Source organism: Scyliorhinus canicula, chromosome 5 (genome assembly GCF_902713615.1).
Source record: "Scyliorhinus canicula chromosome 5, sScyCan1.1, whole genome shotgun sequence".
Lineage (NCBI taxonomy): Eukaryota > Metazoa > Chordata > Chondrichthyes > Carcharhiniformes > Scyliorhinidae > Scyliorhinus > Scyliorhinus canicula.
Window position 1 is genome coordinate 229,986,267 of NC_052150.1, and position 18,518 is coordinate 230,004,784.

The window sequence follows — 18,518 nt, forward strand, 5'->3', positions numbered from 1 at the left end:
GGACTGTGGGAGGAAACCGGAGCACCCGGAGGAAACCCACGCAGACACGGGGAGGATGTGCAGACTCCGCACAGACAGTGACCTAAGCTGGAATCGAACCTGGGACCCTGGAGCTGTGAAGCAATTGTGCTATCCACAATGCTACCGTGCTGCCCTTAAGAAGTTAACCTACACTCCATTATTCTACCATAATCCAAGTACCTATCCAATAGCCGCTTGAAGATCCCTAACTTTTCCGACTCAACTACTACCACAGGCAGTGCATTCCATGCCCCCACTACTCTCTGGGTAAAGAACCTACCTCTGACATCCCCTCTATATCTTCCACCATTTATCTTAAATTTATGCCCCCTTGTAATGGTGTGTTCCACCCGGGGAAAAAGTCTCTGACTATCTACTCTATCTATTCCCCTAATCATCTTATAAACCTCTATCAAGTCGCCCCTCATCCTTCTCCGTTCTAATGAGAAAAGGCCGAGCACCCTCAACCTTTCCTCGTATGACCTACTCTCCATTCCAGGCAACATCCTGGTAAATCTCCTTTGCACCTTTTCCAAAGCTTCCACATCCTTCCTAAAATGAGGTGACCAGAACTGCACACAGTACTCCAAATGTGGCCTGACCAAGGTTTTGTACAGCTGCATCATCACCTCACGGCTCTTAAATTCAATCCCTCTGCTAATGAACGCTAGCACACCATAGGCCTCCTTCACAGCTCTATCCACTTGAGTGGCAACTTTCAAAGATCTATGGACATAGACCCCAAGATCTCTCTGCTCCTCTACATTGCCAAGAACCCTACCATTAAACCTGTATTCCGCATTCATATTTGTCCTTCCAAAATGGACAACCTCACACTTGTCAGGGTTAAACTCCATCTGCCACTTCTCAGCCCAGCTCTGCATTCTATCTATGTCTCTTTGAAGCCGACAACAGCCTTCCTCACTATCCACAACTCCACCAATCTTCGTATCATCTGCAAATTTACTGACCCACCCTTCAACTCCCTCATCCAAGTCATTAATGAAAATCACAAACAGCAGAGGACCCAGAACTGATCCCTGCGGTACGCCACTGATAACTGGGCTCCAGGCTGAATATTTGCCATCCACCACCACTCTATGATTTCTATTGGTTCGCCAGTTCGTTATCCAATTGGCCAAATTTCCCACTATCCCATGCCTCCTTACTTTCTGCATAAGCCTACCATGGGGAACCTTATCAAATGCCTTACTAAAATCCATGTACACTACATCCACTGCTTTACCTTCATCCACATGCTTGGTCACCTCCTCAAAGAATTCAATAAGACTTGTAAGGCAAGACCTACCCCTCACAAATCCGTGCTGACTATCCCTAATCAAGCAATGCCTTTCCAGATGCTCAGAAATCCTATCCCTCAGTACCCTTTCCATTACTTTGCCTACCACCGAAGTAAGACTAACTGGCCTGTAATTCCCAGGGTTATCCCTATTCCCTTTTTTGAACAGGGGCACGACATTCGCCACTCTCCAATCCTCTGGTACCACCCCTGTTGACAGCGAGGATGAAAAGATCATTGCCAACGGCTCTGCAATTTCATTTCTTGCTTCCCATAGAATCCTTGGATATATCCCATCAGGCCCGGGGGACTTGTCTATCCTCAAGTTTTTCAAAACGCGCAACACATCTTCCTTCCTGACAAGTATCTCCTCAAGCTTATCAGTCTGCTTCACGCTGTCCTCTCCAACAATATGGCCCCTCTCATTTGTAAATACTGAAGAAAAATACTTGTTCAAGACCTCTCCTATCTCTTCAGACTCAATACACAATCTCCCGCTATTGTCCTTAATCGGACCTAACCTCGCTCTAGTCATTCTCATATTTCTCACATATGTGTAAAAGGCCTTGGGGTTTCCCCTGATCCTACCTGCCAAAGATTTTTCATGCCCTCTCTTAGCTCTCCTAATCCCTTTCTTCAGTTCCCTCCTGGCTATCTTGTATCCCTCCAGCGCCCTGTCTGAACCTTGTTTCTTCAGCCTTATATAAGTCTCCTTCTTCCTCTTAACAAGACATTCAACCTCTCTTGTCAACCATGGTTCCCTCACTCGGCCATCTCTTCCCTGCCTGACAGGGACATACATATCAAAGACACGCAGTACCTGTTCCTTGAACAAGTTCCACATTTCACTTGTGTCCTTCCCTGACAGCCTATGTTCCCAACTTCTGCACTTCAATTCTTGTCTGACAGCATTGTATTTACCCTTCCCCCAATTATAAACCTTGCCCTGTTGCTCGCACATATCCCTCTCCATTACTAAAGTGAAAGTCACAGAATTGTGGTCACTACCTCCAAAATGCTCCCCCACTAACAAATCTATCACCTGCCCTGGTTCATTACCAAGTACTAAATCCAATATGGCCTCCCCTCTGGTCGGACAATCTACATACTGTGTTAGAAAAGCTTCCTGGACACACTGCACAAACACTACCCCATCCAAACTATTTGATCTAAAGAGTTTCCACTCAATGTTTGGGAAGTTGAAGTCGCCCATGACTACTACCCTGTGACTTCTGCACCTTTCCAAAATCTGTTTCCCAATCTGTTCCTCCACATCTCTGCTGCTATTGGGGGGCCTATAGAAAACTCCCAACAAGGTGACTGCTCCTTTCCTATTTCTAACTTCAACCCATATTACCTCAGTAGGCAGATCCCCCTCGAACTGCCTTTCTGCAGCTGTTATACTATCTCTAATTAACAATGCCACCCCCCCACCTCTTTTACCACCCTCCCTAATCTTGTTGAAACATCTATAACCAGAGACCTCCAACAACCATTTCTGCTCCTCTTCTATCCAAGTTTCCGTGATGGCCACCACATCGTAGTCCCAAGTACAGATCCATGCCTTAAGTTCACCCACCTTATTCCTGATGCTTCTTGCATTAAAGTATACACACTTCAACCCATCTCCTTGCCTGCAAGTACTCTCCTTTGTCATTGTTACCTTCCCCACTGCATCACTACGTGCTTTGGCGTCCTGACTATCGTCTACCTTAGTTGCTGGACTACAGATCCGGTTCCCATTCCCCTGCCAAATTAGTTTAAACCCTCCCGAAGAGTACTAGAAAACCTCCCCCCAGGATATTGGTGCCCCTCTGGTTCAGATGCAACCCGTCCTGCTTGTACAGGTCCCACCTTCCCCAGAATGCGCTCCAATTATCCAAATACCTGAAGCCCTCCCTCCTACACCATTCCTGCAGCCACGTGTTCAACTGCACTCTCTCCCTATTCCTAGCCTCGCTATCACGTGGCACCGGCAACAAACCAGAGATGACAACTCTGTCTGTCCTGGCCTTTAACTTCCAGCCTAACTCCCTAAACTTGTTTATTACCTCCACACCCTTTTTCCTACCTACATCGTTGGTACCAATGTGCACCACGACTTCTGGCTGCTCACCCTCCCCTTTCAGGATCCTGAAGACACGATCAGAGACATCCCTGGCCCTGGCACCCGGGAGGCAACATACCTTCTGTGAGTCTCGCTCGCGACCACAGAATCTCCTATCTATTCCCCTAACCATTGAATCTCCTATTACTATTGCTTTTGTATGCTCCCCCTTCCCTTCTGAGCCCCAGAGCCAGACTCATTGCCAGAGACCTGGCCGCTGGGGCCTTCCCCCGGTAGGTCATCCCCCCAACAGCATTCAAAACGGTATACGAGGGATCCCTGCACTGTCTGCCTGTTAATTTTCTTTCCCCTGACTGTAACCCAGCTACTCTTGTCCAGTACCTTTGGTGTGGCTACCTCCCTGTAACTCTTCTCTATAACCCCCTCTGCCTCCCGGATGATCCGAAGTTCATCCAGCTCCAGCTCCAGTACCTTAACACGGTCTCTGAGGAGCTGGAGTTGGGTGCACTTCCCGCAGGTATAGTCAGCGGGGACACCAGTGGTATCCCTCACCACCCACATCCAACAGGAGGAGCATGCTACTGCCCTAGCCTCCATCCCCTCTTACTTTACAGAATTAGCTGCCCCTTGGACCAACTGGACCTCCGCCCTCCGACTCTACTTCCAGTCAGCTGTACTCTAAACTCCTGGCTCCCTTCACGCTCTTTGATAAATATAGGAAATGAAATGTAAGGAGCTCCTTACTCCCTCCTCACCTAACTCCCTCAGTCACCAAACTCTCACTGTAGCACTCAAATGCCACAAGCTCAGCACTCCCTCAGTCACCAAACTCTCACTGTAGCACTCAAATGCCACAAGCTCAGCACTCCAGTGTAAACAAAGTCTGCACTGTAACTAGCTCCTATTTATACTGTGACTCTAGCTTCTGAAAACTGGCCTAATCCAATTAACTAATTAACAAGCTCCAGCTGCAAGTAAGTCCAAGTAGAATCTTGTTTAAAGCTGATTCAAAATTCACCATCTTATAGACCAAACAGCAACTTTTAAGTTAATTAACTAAATAAAAGAAATACTAGACTTTAAATAAAAATGAACCCTTATACTCCCTCAGTCACCAAACTCACACTGTAGCACTCAAATGCCACAAGCTCAGCACTCCAGTGCAAACCGTAAGGGAAGAAGGCGAGCCGCATGCTGGCACATCAGGTGGAGGAAGCAATGAGGCAGGCATTGGGAGAGCCCCTGGGGCTGAGGGAGGTGCTGGATAGTATCAGGGATATGAAGTCGGGAAGGCCCCTGGGCCGGATGGGTACCCGGCAGAATTTTATAAGGAATTTGCAGCGGACCTGGCACCACATCTGTTGGGGGCGTTTAATGAAGCCCTGGACAAGGGGGAGTTGCCGGTGACGATGAAGCAGGCAGTAATCACACTAATCCCCAAAAAAGGGAAGGATCCGGTGGAATGTGGGTCGTATAGGCCCATATCACTATTGAACACGGATGTGAAAGTATTGGCTAAGTTGCTGGCGGGGAGGATGGAGGATTGTGTCCCGGGGGTGGTTATAGAAGATCAAACAGGCTTCGTGAAGGGCAGGCAGCTCGCGAGTAATATAAGACGGCTGTTAAATGTGGTGATGAATCCGTCGGGAGCTCTGGTACCGGAGGTGATGGTGTCCATGGACGCGGAGAAAGCATTTGATCGGGTGGAGTGGCGGTACTTGTTGAAGTTTTGGGAAGGTTTGGGCCGAGATTTGTGGCATGGGTGCGGTTGCTGTATGTGGCACCAAGAGCGAGGGTGAGGACGAATGATGACCTCACAAAGCTTTGACTTACACGAGGCAGGGGTGCCCGCTGTTGCCGCTGCTGTTATCGCTGTCCATACAGCCATTGGCGATGGCTCTCAGGGCAACGGCAGAGTGGCAGGGGATAATGAGGGGACAGAGGGAGCATCGGGTGTAGCTCTATGCCGATGACCTCTTGCTGTATGTTTCGGATCCGTTGGAGAGTATGGGAAGGATTATGGGCCTCCTGGGGAGGTTTGGAGGGTTCTCGGGATACAAGCTGAATGTAGGGAAAAGCGAGGTATTCCCGGTGAATGAGCTGGCACAGCGGGCTAATTTAGGGGGGGGGGGCGCCATTTACGGTAGCGAGGGATAGGTTTAGGTATTTGGGGATTCAGGTGGCGAGGGAATGGACGGGGCTCCATAAGTGGAACTTAACGAAGCTGCTGGAGGAGGTCAGGGAGGATTTTAGGAGGTGGGATACACTGTACTTAACGTTGGCAGGGAGGGTCCAAGTGGTGAAAATTAATATTCTGCCGAGATTCTTGTTTATCTTTCAGGCTCTCCCGATTTTTATGCCAAAGGCCTTTTTTGGAAAGCAGACACGATCATCTCGGTCTTTGTATAGGTGGCGAAGGTGCCGAGGGTGCGGAGAACCCTGCTACAGTTTGCTTTGTTTTGCCCCTTGTTCCGCACTGTAACCAATCACTGTTTGTTGATGTTCCATTTGTCAATGTTCTCTGTCGATTATTCTTTTGTCTACTATGTACGTACTGTGTACGTTCCCTCGGCTGCAGAAAAAATACTTTTCACTGTACTTCACTACATGTGACAATCAATCATCAATCAATCAATCATCAATCAATCAATCAATCAATCAATCAATCAATCAATCAATCAATCAATCAATCAATCAATCAATCAATCCAGAGGCAGAGGCAGCAGGGGGGTGTTGACATTGCCAAACTTGCTTAATTATTATTGGGCAGCGAATGGGCTGGTTTAGCTCACTGGGCTAAATCGCTGGCTTTTAAAGCAGACTAAGCAGGCCAGCAGCACAGTTCGATTCCCGTACCAGCCTCCCCGGACAGGCGCCAGAATGTGGCGACTAGGGGCTTTTCACAGCAACTTCATTGAAGCCTACTCGTGACAATAAACGATTTTCACTCTTCATGTGGACACGGTGCGGCGGTGGTGGGAAGGAGAAGGGGTGGAGTGGGTTAGGATGGAGGAGGAACCTTGTCTAGGGTCTAGTTTGAGGGCTGTGGTGACGGCAGCATTGCCAATGGCTCCGAGTAGGTATTCAGGGAGCCCGGTGGTGCATGGTGAGGATATGGAATGAGTTGAGGCGGCATTTTAGGGTGGAAGGGATGTCGGTGCTAACGCCGCTGTGCGAGAATCATGGGTGGGATTCACCGACCCCCCGCCGGGTCAGAGAATCGCTGGGGGTCGGCGTGAATCCCGCTCCAGCGCTCCGACGCTGGCTGCCGAATTCCCCGGCGCCGGTTTTCGTGCGGGGGCGGGGATCGTGTCGCGCTGGTTGGGGGCCGTTGGCAGCCCCCCCCCGGCAAATCTCCGGGCCCTGGTGGGCCGAGCAGCCGCCCGCTTTCGGCCAGTCCCGCCGGCGTGAAATGGACATGGTCCATCCCGGCGGGACCTGGTTTGGAGGGCGGTTAGCGGGGTCCTCAGGGGTCCCCGCGAGGGGATCCAGCCCTGGGTGGGGCCCCCACGGTGGCCTGGCCCGTGATCGAGGCCCACCGATCTGTGGGCGGACCTGTGCCGTGGGGTCACTCGTTCCCTCCGCACCGGCCTCTGTAAGGCTCCTCCATGGCCGACGCGGAGAAGAAACCCCACCGTTTGAGTCGGGGGGGAGGGAGGGATAGTGTATGCAGGAGGTGGAGGGAAGTGAGGCTGGTCAAGGTGAGGGATCTGTATTTGGAGGAAGGGTTCGCCAGCCTGGAGGAGCTAAGGGAGAGGGTAGAGCTGCCGAGGGGTAGTGAGTTCAGGTATCTGCAGGTTAGGGACTTTGCACAAAAGGTCTGGAAGGGTTCCCTAGTTTGCCGGGATACACCCTGCTGGAGCGACTGCTGCTTCCGGATGTGGAAGGGGAGGGAAGAATTGGGGATATATATAAGTGGCTGAGGGAGCAGAGAGGCGAGCGGGTGGTGAAGATCAAGGAGAAATGGGAAGTGGAGTTGGGAATGGAGATCAATTGGGGAGTATGGAGTGAGGCACTGCGTAGGGTAAATGGGACCTTCTCCTGTACAAGGATGAGCCGGATACAGTTTAAGGTGGTGCACAGGGTGACTATGACTCGGGCGAGAATGAGTGGGTTCAGGGGGCAGCAGATGAGTGTGGGAGGTGTGGGAGGGGCCAGCGAATCATGCGCACATGTTTTGGGGTTGTGAAAAATTAGGAAGATTCTGGGCGGGAGTGTCCGCGGTCTTATAGAATTTACAGTGCAGGAGGCCATTCGGCCCATCGGGTCTGCACCGGCTCCTGGAAAGAGCATCCTACCCAAGGTTAACACCTCCACCCTATCCCCATAACCCCATAGCCCCACCCAACACAAAGGGCAATTTTGGACACTAAGGGCAATTGATCATGGCCAATCCACCTAACCTGCACATCTTTAGACTGTGGGAGGAAACCGGAGCACCCGGAGGAAACCCACGCAGACACGGGGAGGATGTACACGGGGGTGGGGGGGGGGGAGGCTGGGCGAGGGACGGTGAAAAAGGGGAAAACATTTGTACAGACTGTACAGTTGATTACTGAAGTCGCTGCCAGGACATTTTGGGCACTTGGGGGATTTGACGTTGGACCAGCTCTTTCAGCTCACTGACGTCAGGAGGCCATCTCCAGGCTGGCACAGGGCAGGCTGGCACTGAACCACCACAGCGCACTCAGACACACAGGTGCCACAGCGCACTCAGACACACAGGCCGGTCGGCCTTAGGAGCATCACAAAATAAAATAGCATCACAACTCAGGGACCGTCTCTAAATAAAATTAATAAATAGTGACAGTGTAGTAAGGGACTGTCTCTAAATAATAATCCTTAAATAGTGACAGTGCAGTAAGGGACTGTCTCTAAATAATAATTCTTAAATAGTGACAGTGCAGTGAGGGACTGTCTCTAAATAATAATCCTTAAATAGTGACAGTGCAGTAAGGGACTGTCTCTAAATAATAATTCTCAAATAGTGATGGTAAAGTAAGGGACTGTCTCTAAATAATAATTCTTAAATAGTGACAGTGCAGTAAGGGACTGTCTCTAAATAATAATTCTTAAATATTGATGGTGCAGTAAGGGACTGTCTCTAAATAATAATCCTTAAAGGGGGCCCTGCACAAGCTCAACCTCACAAGGTTGGTGGAGCAGATGGAGGAGGAGTTCAAAAGGTGGGATATGTTACCGTTGTCACTGGCGGGGAGGGTGCAGTCCGTCAAGATGACGGTGCTCCTGAGGTTTTTGTTCCTGTTCCAGTGCCTCCCCATCCTTATCCCGAAGGCCTTTTTTAGGAGGGTCAACAGGGGTATTACGGGATTTGTGTGGGCACATGGGACTCCGAGGGTGAGAAGGGTGTTCCTGGAACGAGGCAGGGATAGGGGGGGGGGCTGGCGCTGCCCAACCTCTGTGGGTACTACTGGGCTGCCAACGCAGCGATGGTGCGTAAGTGGGTAATGGACGGGGAAGGGGCAGCATGGAAGAGAATGGAGGTGGCGTCCTGTGTGGGCACGAGCCTGGAGGCACTGGTAACGGCGCCGTTGCCGCTCCCTCCAATGAGGTATACCATGAGCCCGGTGGTGGCGGCTACCCTCAAAATTTGGGGGCAATGGAGACGGCATAGGGGAGAAATGGGGGGCTCGATGGAGGCCCCGATACGGGGGAACCATCGGTTTGTCCCAGGGAGCATTGATGGCGGATTTCTGGGCTGGCACAGGGTAGGGGTTAGGAGGTTGAGGGACCTGTTTGTGGAGGGGAGGTTCGCGAGCTTGGGAGAGTTAGAGGGGAAGTTTGGGCTCCCCCCGGGGAACATGTTTCGGTACATGCAGGTTAGGGAGTTTGCCACGCGGCAGGTGCAGGGGTTCCCCTTGTTACCCCCACGTGGGGTACGGGACAGGGTGCTCTCGGGGGTGTGGGTTGGAGGAAGGAGGATTTCGGACATATACCGGGTAATGCAGGAGGTAGACGAGGCCTCGGTGGAGGAACTGAAGGGTAAATGGGAAGAGGAGCTGGGTGAGGAGATTGAGGAAGGGACGTGGGCGGATGCCCTGGAGAGAGTGAATTCCTCCTCTTCCTGTGCGAGGCTTAGCCTCGTACAGTTCAAGGTGCTGCACGTGGCCCACATGACTGGGACGAGGATGAGTAGGTATTTCGGGGGCGAAGACAGGTGTGCTAGGTGCTCGGGGAGCCCAGCGAACCACGCCCATATGTTTTGGGCATGTCCAGCGTTGGGGGAGTTTTGGAAGGGGGTAGCAAGGACGGTGTCGAGGGTGGTGGGATCCAGGGTCAAGCCAGGCTGGGACTCGCAATTTTTGGGGTTGGGGTTGGGGTGGAGCCGGGAGTGCTGGAAGCGAAAGAGGCCGGGGTCCTGGCCTTTGCAGCCCTAGTAGCCCGGCGGAGGATCTTGCTTCAATGGAAGGATGCGAGGCCCCCAAGCGTGGAGGCCTGGATCAATGATATGGCGGGGTTCATCAAATTGGGAAGGTGAAATTTGCCCTGAGGGGATCAGTACAGGGGTTCTTTAGGTGGTGGCAGCCTTTCCTGGACTTCCTGGTGGAACGGTAGGGAAATAGGCCGACAGCAGCAGCAACCCGGGGGGGGGGTTTGGTTTGGTGGGAGGGAGAACTGTGTACATGTGTTTGTGGGATGTGGTGGGTGTTATCTCTTTCCCTTTTGTTGTTTGGGTGTTGTTTTTTTTTGGGGGGTTTTCTTTTTTTTCCCCTTTGTTTGCAGTTGCTTTTGTAGTTGGGTGGGTGTTCTTGGGTTTTTACCGCCGTTGTTTTGTTAATATTGTTTTGTTGTTTATATTTTGTGAAAATCTTAATAAAAATTATTTTAAAAAAAATAATCCTTAAATAGTGATGGTGCAGTAAGGGACTGTCTCTAAATAATAATTCTTAACTAGTGACGGTGCAGTAAGGGACTGTCTCTAAATAATAATTCTTAAATAGTGACAGTGTAGTAAGGGACTGTCTCTAAATAATAATTCTTAAATAGTAACAGTGCAGTAAGGGACTGTCTCTAAATAATAATTCTTAAATAGTGACAGTGCAGTATGGGACTGTCTGTAAATAATAATTCTTAAATAGTGACGGAGCAGTAAGGGACTGTCTCTAAATAATAATTCTTAAATAGTGACGGTGCAGTAAGGGACTGTCTCTAAATAATAATTCTTAAATAGTGACGGTGCAGTAAGGGACTGTCTCTAAATAATAATACTTAAATAGTGACAGTGCAGTAAGGGACTGTCTCTAAATAATAATTCTTAAATAGTGACGGTGCAGTAAGGGACTGTCTCTAAATAATAATTCTTAAATAGTGACGGTGCAGTAAGGGACTGTCTCTAAATAATAATTCTTAAATATTGATGGTGCAGTAAGGGACTGTCTCTAAATAATAATCCTTAAAGGGGGCCCTGCACAAGCTCAACCTCACAAGGTTGGTGGAGCAGATGGAGGAGGAGTTCAAAAGGTGGGATATGTTACCGTTGTCACTGGCGGGGAGGGTGCAGTCCGTCAAGATGACGGTGCTCCTGAGGTTTTTGTTCCTGTTCCAGTGCCTCCCCATCCTTATCCCGAAGGCCTTTTTTAGGAGGGTCAACAGGGGTATTACGGGATTTGTGTGGGCACATGGGACTCCGAGGGTGAGAAGGGTGTTCCTGGAACGAGGCAGGGATAGGGGGGGGGGGCTGGCGCTGCCCAACCTCTGTGGGTACTACTGGGCTGCCAACGCAGCGATGGTGCGTAAGTGGGTAATGGACGGGGAAGGGGCAGCATGGAAGAGAATGGAGGTGGCGTCCTGTGTGGGCACGAGCCTGGAGGCACTGGTAACGGCGCCGTTGCCGCTCCCTCCAATGAGGTATACCATGAGCCCGGTGGTGGCGGCTACCCTCAAAATTTGGGGGCAATGGAGACGGCATAGGGGAGAAATGGGGGGCTTGATGGAGGCCCCGATACGGGGGAACCATCGGTTTGTCCCAGGGAGCATTGATGGCGGATTTCTGGGCTGGCACAGGGTAGGGGTTAGGAGGTTGAGGGACCTGTTTGTGGAGGGGAGGTTCGCGAGCTTGGGAGAGTTAGAGGGGAAGTTTGGGCTCCCCCCGGGGAACATGTTTCGGTACATGCAGGTTAGGGAGTTTGCCACGCGGCAGGTGCAGGGGTTCCCCTTGTTACCCCCACGTGGGGTACGGGACAGGGTGCTCTCGGGGGTGTGGGTTGGAGGAAGGAGGATTTCGGACATATACCGGGTAATGCAGGAGGTAGACGAGGCCTCGGTGGAGGAACTGAAGGGTAAATGGGAAGAGGAGCTGGGTGAGGAGATTGAGGAAGGGACGTGGGCGGATGCCCTGGAGAGAGTGAATTCCTCCTCTTCCTGTGCGAGGCTTAGCCTCGTACAGTTCAAGGTGCTGCACATGGCCCACATGACTGGGACGAGGATGAGTAGGTATTTCGGGGGCGAAGACAGGTGTGCTAGGTGCTCGGGGAGCCCAGCGAACCACGCCCATATGTTTTGGGCATGTCCAGCGTTGGGGGAGTTTTGGAAGGGGGTAGCAAGGACGGTGTCGAGGGTGGTGGGATCCAGGGTCAAGCCAGGCTGGGACTCGCAATTTTTGGGGTTGGGGTTGGGGTGGAGCCGGGAGTGCTGGAAGCGAAAGAGGCCGGGGTCCTGGCCTTTGCAGCCCTAGTAGCCCGGCGGAGGATCTTGCTTCAATGGAAGGATGCGAGGCCCCCAAGCGTGGAGGCCTGGATCAATGATATGGCGGGGTTCATCAAATTGGGAAGGTGAAATTTGCCCTGAGGGGATCAGTACAGGGGTTCTTTAGGTGGTGGCAGCCTTTCCTGGACTTCCTGGTGGAACGGTAGGGAAATAGGCCGACAGCAGCAGCAACCCGGGGGGGGGGTTTGGTTTGGTGGGAGGGAGAACTGTGTACATGTGTTTGTGGGATGTGGTGGGTGTTATCTCTTTCCCTTTTGTTGTTTGGGTGTTGTTTTTTTTTGGGGGGTTTTCTTTTTTTTCCCCTTTTGTTTGCAGTTGCTTTTGTAGTTGGGTGGGTGTTCTTGGGTTTTTACCGCCGTTGTTTTGTTAATATTGTTTTGTTGTTTATATTTTGTGAAAATCTTAATAAAAATTATTTTTAAAAAAAAATAATCCTTAAATAGTGATGGTGCAGTAAGGGACTGTCTCTAAATAATAATTCTTAACTAGTGACGGTGCAGTAAGGGACTGTCTCTAAATAATAATTCTTAAATAGTGACAGTGTAGTAAGGGACTGTCTCTAAATAATAATTCTTAAATAGTAACAGTGCAGTAAGGGACTGTCTCTAAATAATAATTCTTAAATAGTGACAGTGCAGTATGGGACTGTCTGTAAATAATAATTCTTAAATAGTGACGGAGCAGTAAGGGACTGTCTCTAAATAATAATTCTTAAATAGTGACGGTGCAGTAAGGGACTGTCTCTAAATAATAATTCTTAAATAGTGACGGTGCAGTAAGGGACTGTCTCTAAATAATAATACTTAAATAGTGACAGTGCAGTAAGGGACTGTCTCTAAATAATAATTCTTAAATAGTGACGGTGCAGTAAGGGACTGTCTCTAAATAATAATTCTTAAATAGTGACGGTGCAGTAAGGGACTGTCTCTAAATAATAATTCTTAAATAGTGACGGTGCAGTAAGGGACTGTCTCTAAATAATAATTCTTAAATAGTGACAGTGCAGTAAGGGACTGTCTCTAAATAATAATTCTTAAATAGTGACAGTGCAGTAAGGGACTGTCTCTAAATAATAATTCTTAAATAGTGACAGTGCAGTAAGGGACTGTCTCTAAATAATAATACTTAAATAGTGACGGTGCAGTAAGGGACTGTCTTTAAATAATAATACTTAAATAGTGACGGTGCAGTAAGGGACTGTCTTTAAATAATAATACTTAAATAGTGACGGTGCAGTAAGGGACTGTCTTTAAATAATAATTCTTAAATAGTGACGGTGCAGTAAGATCCCGAATCTGCCTACAGGAGGGGGCCAGTTGCATCACAACCTGTTTGGCGCCCGGTGCAATTCTTGTTTTTGGCGTCTCCCGCTATTCACCGGCCTCATTCTGCTCGAGCAAGATCGTAACGAGGCCACTGAATCGCACCCAATAATTCATAAACTCGGATGGTGCAATAAGGGACTGTCTCTAAATAGCCATTCAAAACTGTGACACTGCAATAAGGGACTGTGTGTAAATAGTCAGTCACAAATAATGGCACTGAAAAAAAGGATTGTCTCTAAACGGTAATTCACTAATAGTGACGGTGCAGTAAGGGACTCTCTGTCAATGGACACACACAGATAGGACGATCAGTAAGGGACTGTGTCCAAATGACTATACACTAATAGCGATACTGATGCAAAGGACTGTCTCAAACTAGTCAAACCAACAATATTTTTTTACTGCATGGATTGCCTGCAAGTGTTCAGTTGCATCAACTGGTATTAAAGTAAGGGAGCATCTATAAATATTCTTCGGTTATAGTTCACATCAGTTCACCAGGTTGATCCCGGGTATGGAGGGATTTTCTGATGAGGGGAGGTGGAGTAGGTCGGGTCTGTCCTCACTGGAGTTTAGACGAATGAGAGGCGACCTTATTGAGACATATCGGATTCTCAGGGGGCTTGACAGGGTCGATGCTGAGAGGATGTTTCACCTTGTGGGAGAGTCTAGGACCAGAGGGCAGAATCTCAGAGTAAGGGGTCACCCATTTCAGACAGAGATGAGGAGGAATGTTTTCTGTCAGAGGGGAGTGAATCTGTGGAATTCATTACCACACAGAGCTGTAGAGGCTGGGTCGTTACCACAGAGAGCTGTAGAGGCTGGGTCGTTACCACAGAGAGCTGTAGCGGCTGGGTCGTTACCACAGAGAGCTGTAGAGGCTGGGTCGTTACCACAGAGAGCTGTAGCGGCTGGGTCGTTACCACAGAGAGCTGTAGAGGCTGGGTCGTTACCACAGAGAGCTGTAGAGGCTGGGTCGTTACCACAGAGAGCTGTAGAGGCCGGGTCGTTACCACAGAGAGCTGTAGAGGCTGGGTCGTTACCACAGAGAGCTGTAGAGGCTGGGTCGTTACCACAGAGAGCTGTAGAGGCTGGGTCGTTACCACAGAGAGCTGTAGGGGCCGGGCCGTTACCACAGAGAGCTGTAGAGGCTGGGTCGTTACCACAGAGAGCTGTAGAGGCCGGGCCGTTACCACAGAGAGCTGTAGAGGCCGGGTCGTTACCACAGAGAGCTGTAGAGGCCGGGCCGTTACCGCAGAGAGCTGTAGAGGCTGGGTCGTTACCACAGAGAGCTGTAGAGGCTGGGTCGTTACCACACAGAGCTGTAGGGGCCGGGCCGTTACCACAGAGAGCTGTAGAGGCCGGGTCGTTACCACAGAGAGCTGTAGAGGCTGGGTCGTTACCACAGAGAGCTGTAGGGGCCGGGCCGTTACCACAGAGAGCTGTAGAGGCTGGGCCGTTACCACAGAGAGCTGTAGAGGCTGGGCCGTTACCACAGAGAGCTGTAGAGGCTGGGTCGTTAAGTATGTTCAAGGCTGAGAGATAAAGATTTGTAATCAGTGAGGGAATCAAGGGGGTACGGCGGAAAAGTAGAGTTGAGAATTATATCAGATCAGCCATGATCTCGTTGAATGGCGGAGCAGACTCGATGGGCCGAATGGCCTACTTCTGCTGCTACGCCTTATGGTCTCCTGGGTTTCAATCATTGTCCCAGTCAACAATTGTCAGGTTGTGTTTAAACAGAATGATTGAGACTAACACAACTGGAGTTGAACCTTGCGTTTCACTAACACTTTAACAACTAAAAGTGACTCATATAAAAAACAGAAAGTTTATTAAAATTATTATTGTACACAGTGTATGGTATACACATCCTGAATTCAGTGTGCACAGTCAGTATATTGTACACAGTATGTGATATACACATCCTAAATTCAGTGTGGACAGTCAGTATATTGTACACAGTATGTGATATACACATCCTGAATTCAGTGTGCACAGTCAGTATATTGTACACAGTATGTGATATACACATCCTGAATTCAGTGTGCACAGTGAGTATATTCTACAGTGGTATACAGATCTTGAATTCAGTGTGCACAGTCAGTACATTGTACACAGTATGTGATATACACATCCTAAATTCAGTGTGGACAGTCAGTATATTGTACACAGTATGTGATATACACATCCTGAATTCAGTGTGCACAGTCAGTATATTGTACACAGTATGTGATATACACATCCTGAATTCAGTGTGCACAGTGAGTATATTCTACAGTGGTATACAGATCTTGAATTCAGTGTGCACAGTCAGTACATTGTACACAGTATGTGATATACACATCCTGAATTCAGTGTGGACAGTCAGTATATTGTACACAGTATGTGATATACACATCCTGAATTCAGTGTGCACAGTGAGTATATTGTACAGTGGTATACAGATCTTGAATTCAGTGTGCAGAGTCAGTATATTGTACACAGCGTGAGGTATACAGATCTTGGATTCAGTGTGTACAGTGAATATATTGTACAGTGTTTGGTATACAGATCTTGAATTCAGTGTGCACAGTCTGCATAGTGTGCACAGTGTGTGGTATACAAACCCTCAATTCAGCATATACAGTGAGTTTAGTAAACACAGTGTGTGATATACAGGTCCTGGATTCAGTGTGTACAGTGAGCATATTATACAGTTTATGATATACAGAATCTGAATTCAATGTGTACAGTGAGTATGTTGTACACAGCGTGTTATATACAGGTCCTGAATTCAGAATGCACAGTGAGTATGTGATAAACAGTGATGTACAGATTTTGAATTCAGTATATATGTGAGTATATTGTACACAGTGTGTGGTACACATGTTTTGAGTTCAGTGGGCATGTGCCCCAGTAAATTAATTCTTGATTATTTCCGTGGCGTTGTTAATGATTGAAGTTGATACCCAGCAGGTGAGGACAGAGTCTGGGCGGGAACGTAACGTCCGCCATTTTCTCGCTAATCAATTATTTCGATGTCAGTTATTTCCTCCAAGACTTCCTTCACCTTCTCCCAAGCCCCTTCCACTCCTTCAGTAATGCTGGAATTATAAGAGGCAAACACAGATCAGAGATCCCTTCCACGTTTTTAAAATTCTTTCTCAGTGTCACAAGTAGACTTGCATTAATACCGCAATGAAGTTACTGTGAAAATCCCCTCGTATTGTTTTTAAATTTAGGCTACCCAATTCTTATTTTTTTCCTAATTAAGGGGCAATTTAGCCTGGCCAATCCACCTACCCTGCGCATCTTTGTGTTGTGGGGGCGAAACCCACGCAGACACGGGGAGAATGTGCAAACGCCACACGGACAGTGACCCAGAGCCGGGATCGAACCTGGGACCTCGGCGCCGTGAGGCAGCAAGGCTACCAGAAAATCCCCGAGTCGCCACACTCCCTGCGCCCGTTTGGGTACACGGAGGGAAAGTTCAGAATGTCCAATTCACTGAACAAGCACGTCTTTCAGGACTTGTGGGAGGAAACCGGAGCACACGGAGAAAATCCACGCAGACACGGGGAGAACGTCCCAAGCCGGGAATCGAACCTGGGACCCTGGCACTGGGAAGCAACAGTGCTAACGACTGTGCTACCCTGCCGCCCCAAATATGCATACTTTCCCCGTCGGGGAATTGAACCCCAGTCCCCCCCGTTACAGGCTGGGATACTAACCACGATACCCACGAGGAAGTGATCTATACTAACGAAGAAGTGTGACATTCCACATAACGTCACACCACCCGCTCCCTGGATTCAAGGATTCTCGAGGGTAACGCGGGTGGGAAATAATGTCCACGTGGCACGAGGAAATAAAATCAATCTCGATTCTTCCAGTTCGGTAATGCTCCCTCTTTCTTTGTGTTGATCCCTCTCACTATCTATCCTCCATCCAGCTATCTGACCTCAGGGTTAGCTTTCAATTGAAACACTGTCCCGTTCATCTGACCTTTCCAGTAGATCAGTTAAATCTGTCGATCTCTTCAGCCGTTTGATGAAGTTCTTTGCCGTGACCTTGTTCATGAAGATTTCTGGAAAGAAAGCGATGTGCATGTTGAAACGTGGAGGCCCCGACACGTGACTGACTCTGCGTCCCTTCCACCTTACCCTCAGTCCCGCTCTCGAGTTTGCATTCACTCTGCCCAGAAAGTTACGGCATTCTTGTAGGCCCAAAGCCTGCCTCCTGAAGGTACGGCCTACTGTTGCATTTCAGCTCACAGGGCAGTGATCACCACGCACAGTTCACTGGACAGCGAGCACGGCCAAGCTTTGGGCTGTGAATAGTTTTGCAGCTGAGTGACCCAATAGGGGCAGGAGTAGGCCATTCGGCCCATCCAGCCGGCTCCACCATTCAATACAATCACAGCTGATCTTGGTCTCCAAATCCTCAGAATCCCTTCATTCCCTTGGCGCCCGTCTGGAACATACTCAATGATTGAGCTTCCTCAAGCGCTGGGGTAGTGAATTCCACAGGTTGCCCTACCTCTGAGTGAAGAAACCCCTCCTCATCTCAGTCCGAAATGGCCTCCCCTTATTCTGAATTGTGGCCCCTGGGGTCTGGAGTCACATGTAGGCCAGACCGGGTAAGGACGGCAGATTTCCCCTTCCCTAAAGGACATTCGTGATCCAGATTGGTTTTAATAACAATCCTGTTATTACTGATCATTATTACTGAGAGCAGATTTAATGAATTGAATTTAAATTCCACCCCCCCACCCCGCAGAATGTTATAGTGAACGTTCTATTAGTGTAAGAATGTACAAACCTGTCGGTTTGCCTTCTTCAGATGGTTCTGCGGTATCTGTAAGGAAGACAATTAAAAATCTGTTACTATCCAAAAATAAATGAGTGTACAGAGTGAGATCACTGTGATCTCCTTAGAGTGGGGAAGGTATAAAAACTAGCTATCAACTGCATAGGATAAAGGTGCAGGACATTACGGGTAATGTATTAGCATGGATAGAGGATTGGTTAATTAATAGAAAGCAAAGAGTGGGGATTAATGGGTGTTTCTCTGGTTGGCAATCAGTAGCTAGTGG

At 49.0% G+C, this 18,518-nt stretch overlaps 1 long non-coding RNA gene across 1 annotated transcript; it reads right to left on the reverse strand.

Moving 5' to 3' along the window:
- Positions 1-15,258: 15,258 nt before the first annotated feature.
- Positions 15,259-18,282, reverse strand: LOC119966657. Its single transcript, XR_005460806.1, has 3 exons — positions 18,245-18,282; positions 17,429-17,510; positions 15,259-16,527 (listed from the first exon to the last, which is right to left on the reverse strand). It is a non-coding gene; the product is annotated as an uncharacterized LOC119966657 (long non-coding RNA).
- Between the last annotated feature and the right edge of the window lie 236 nt (positions 18,283-18,518).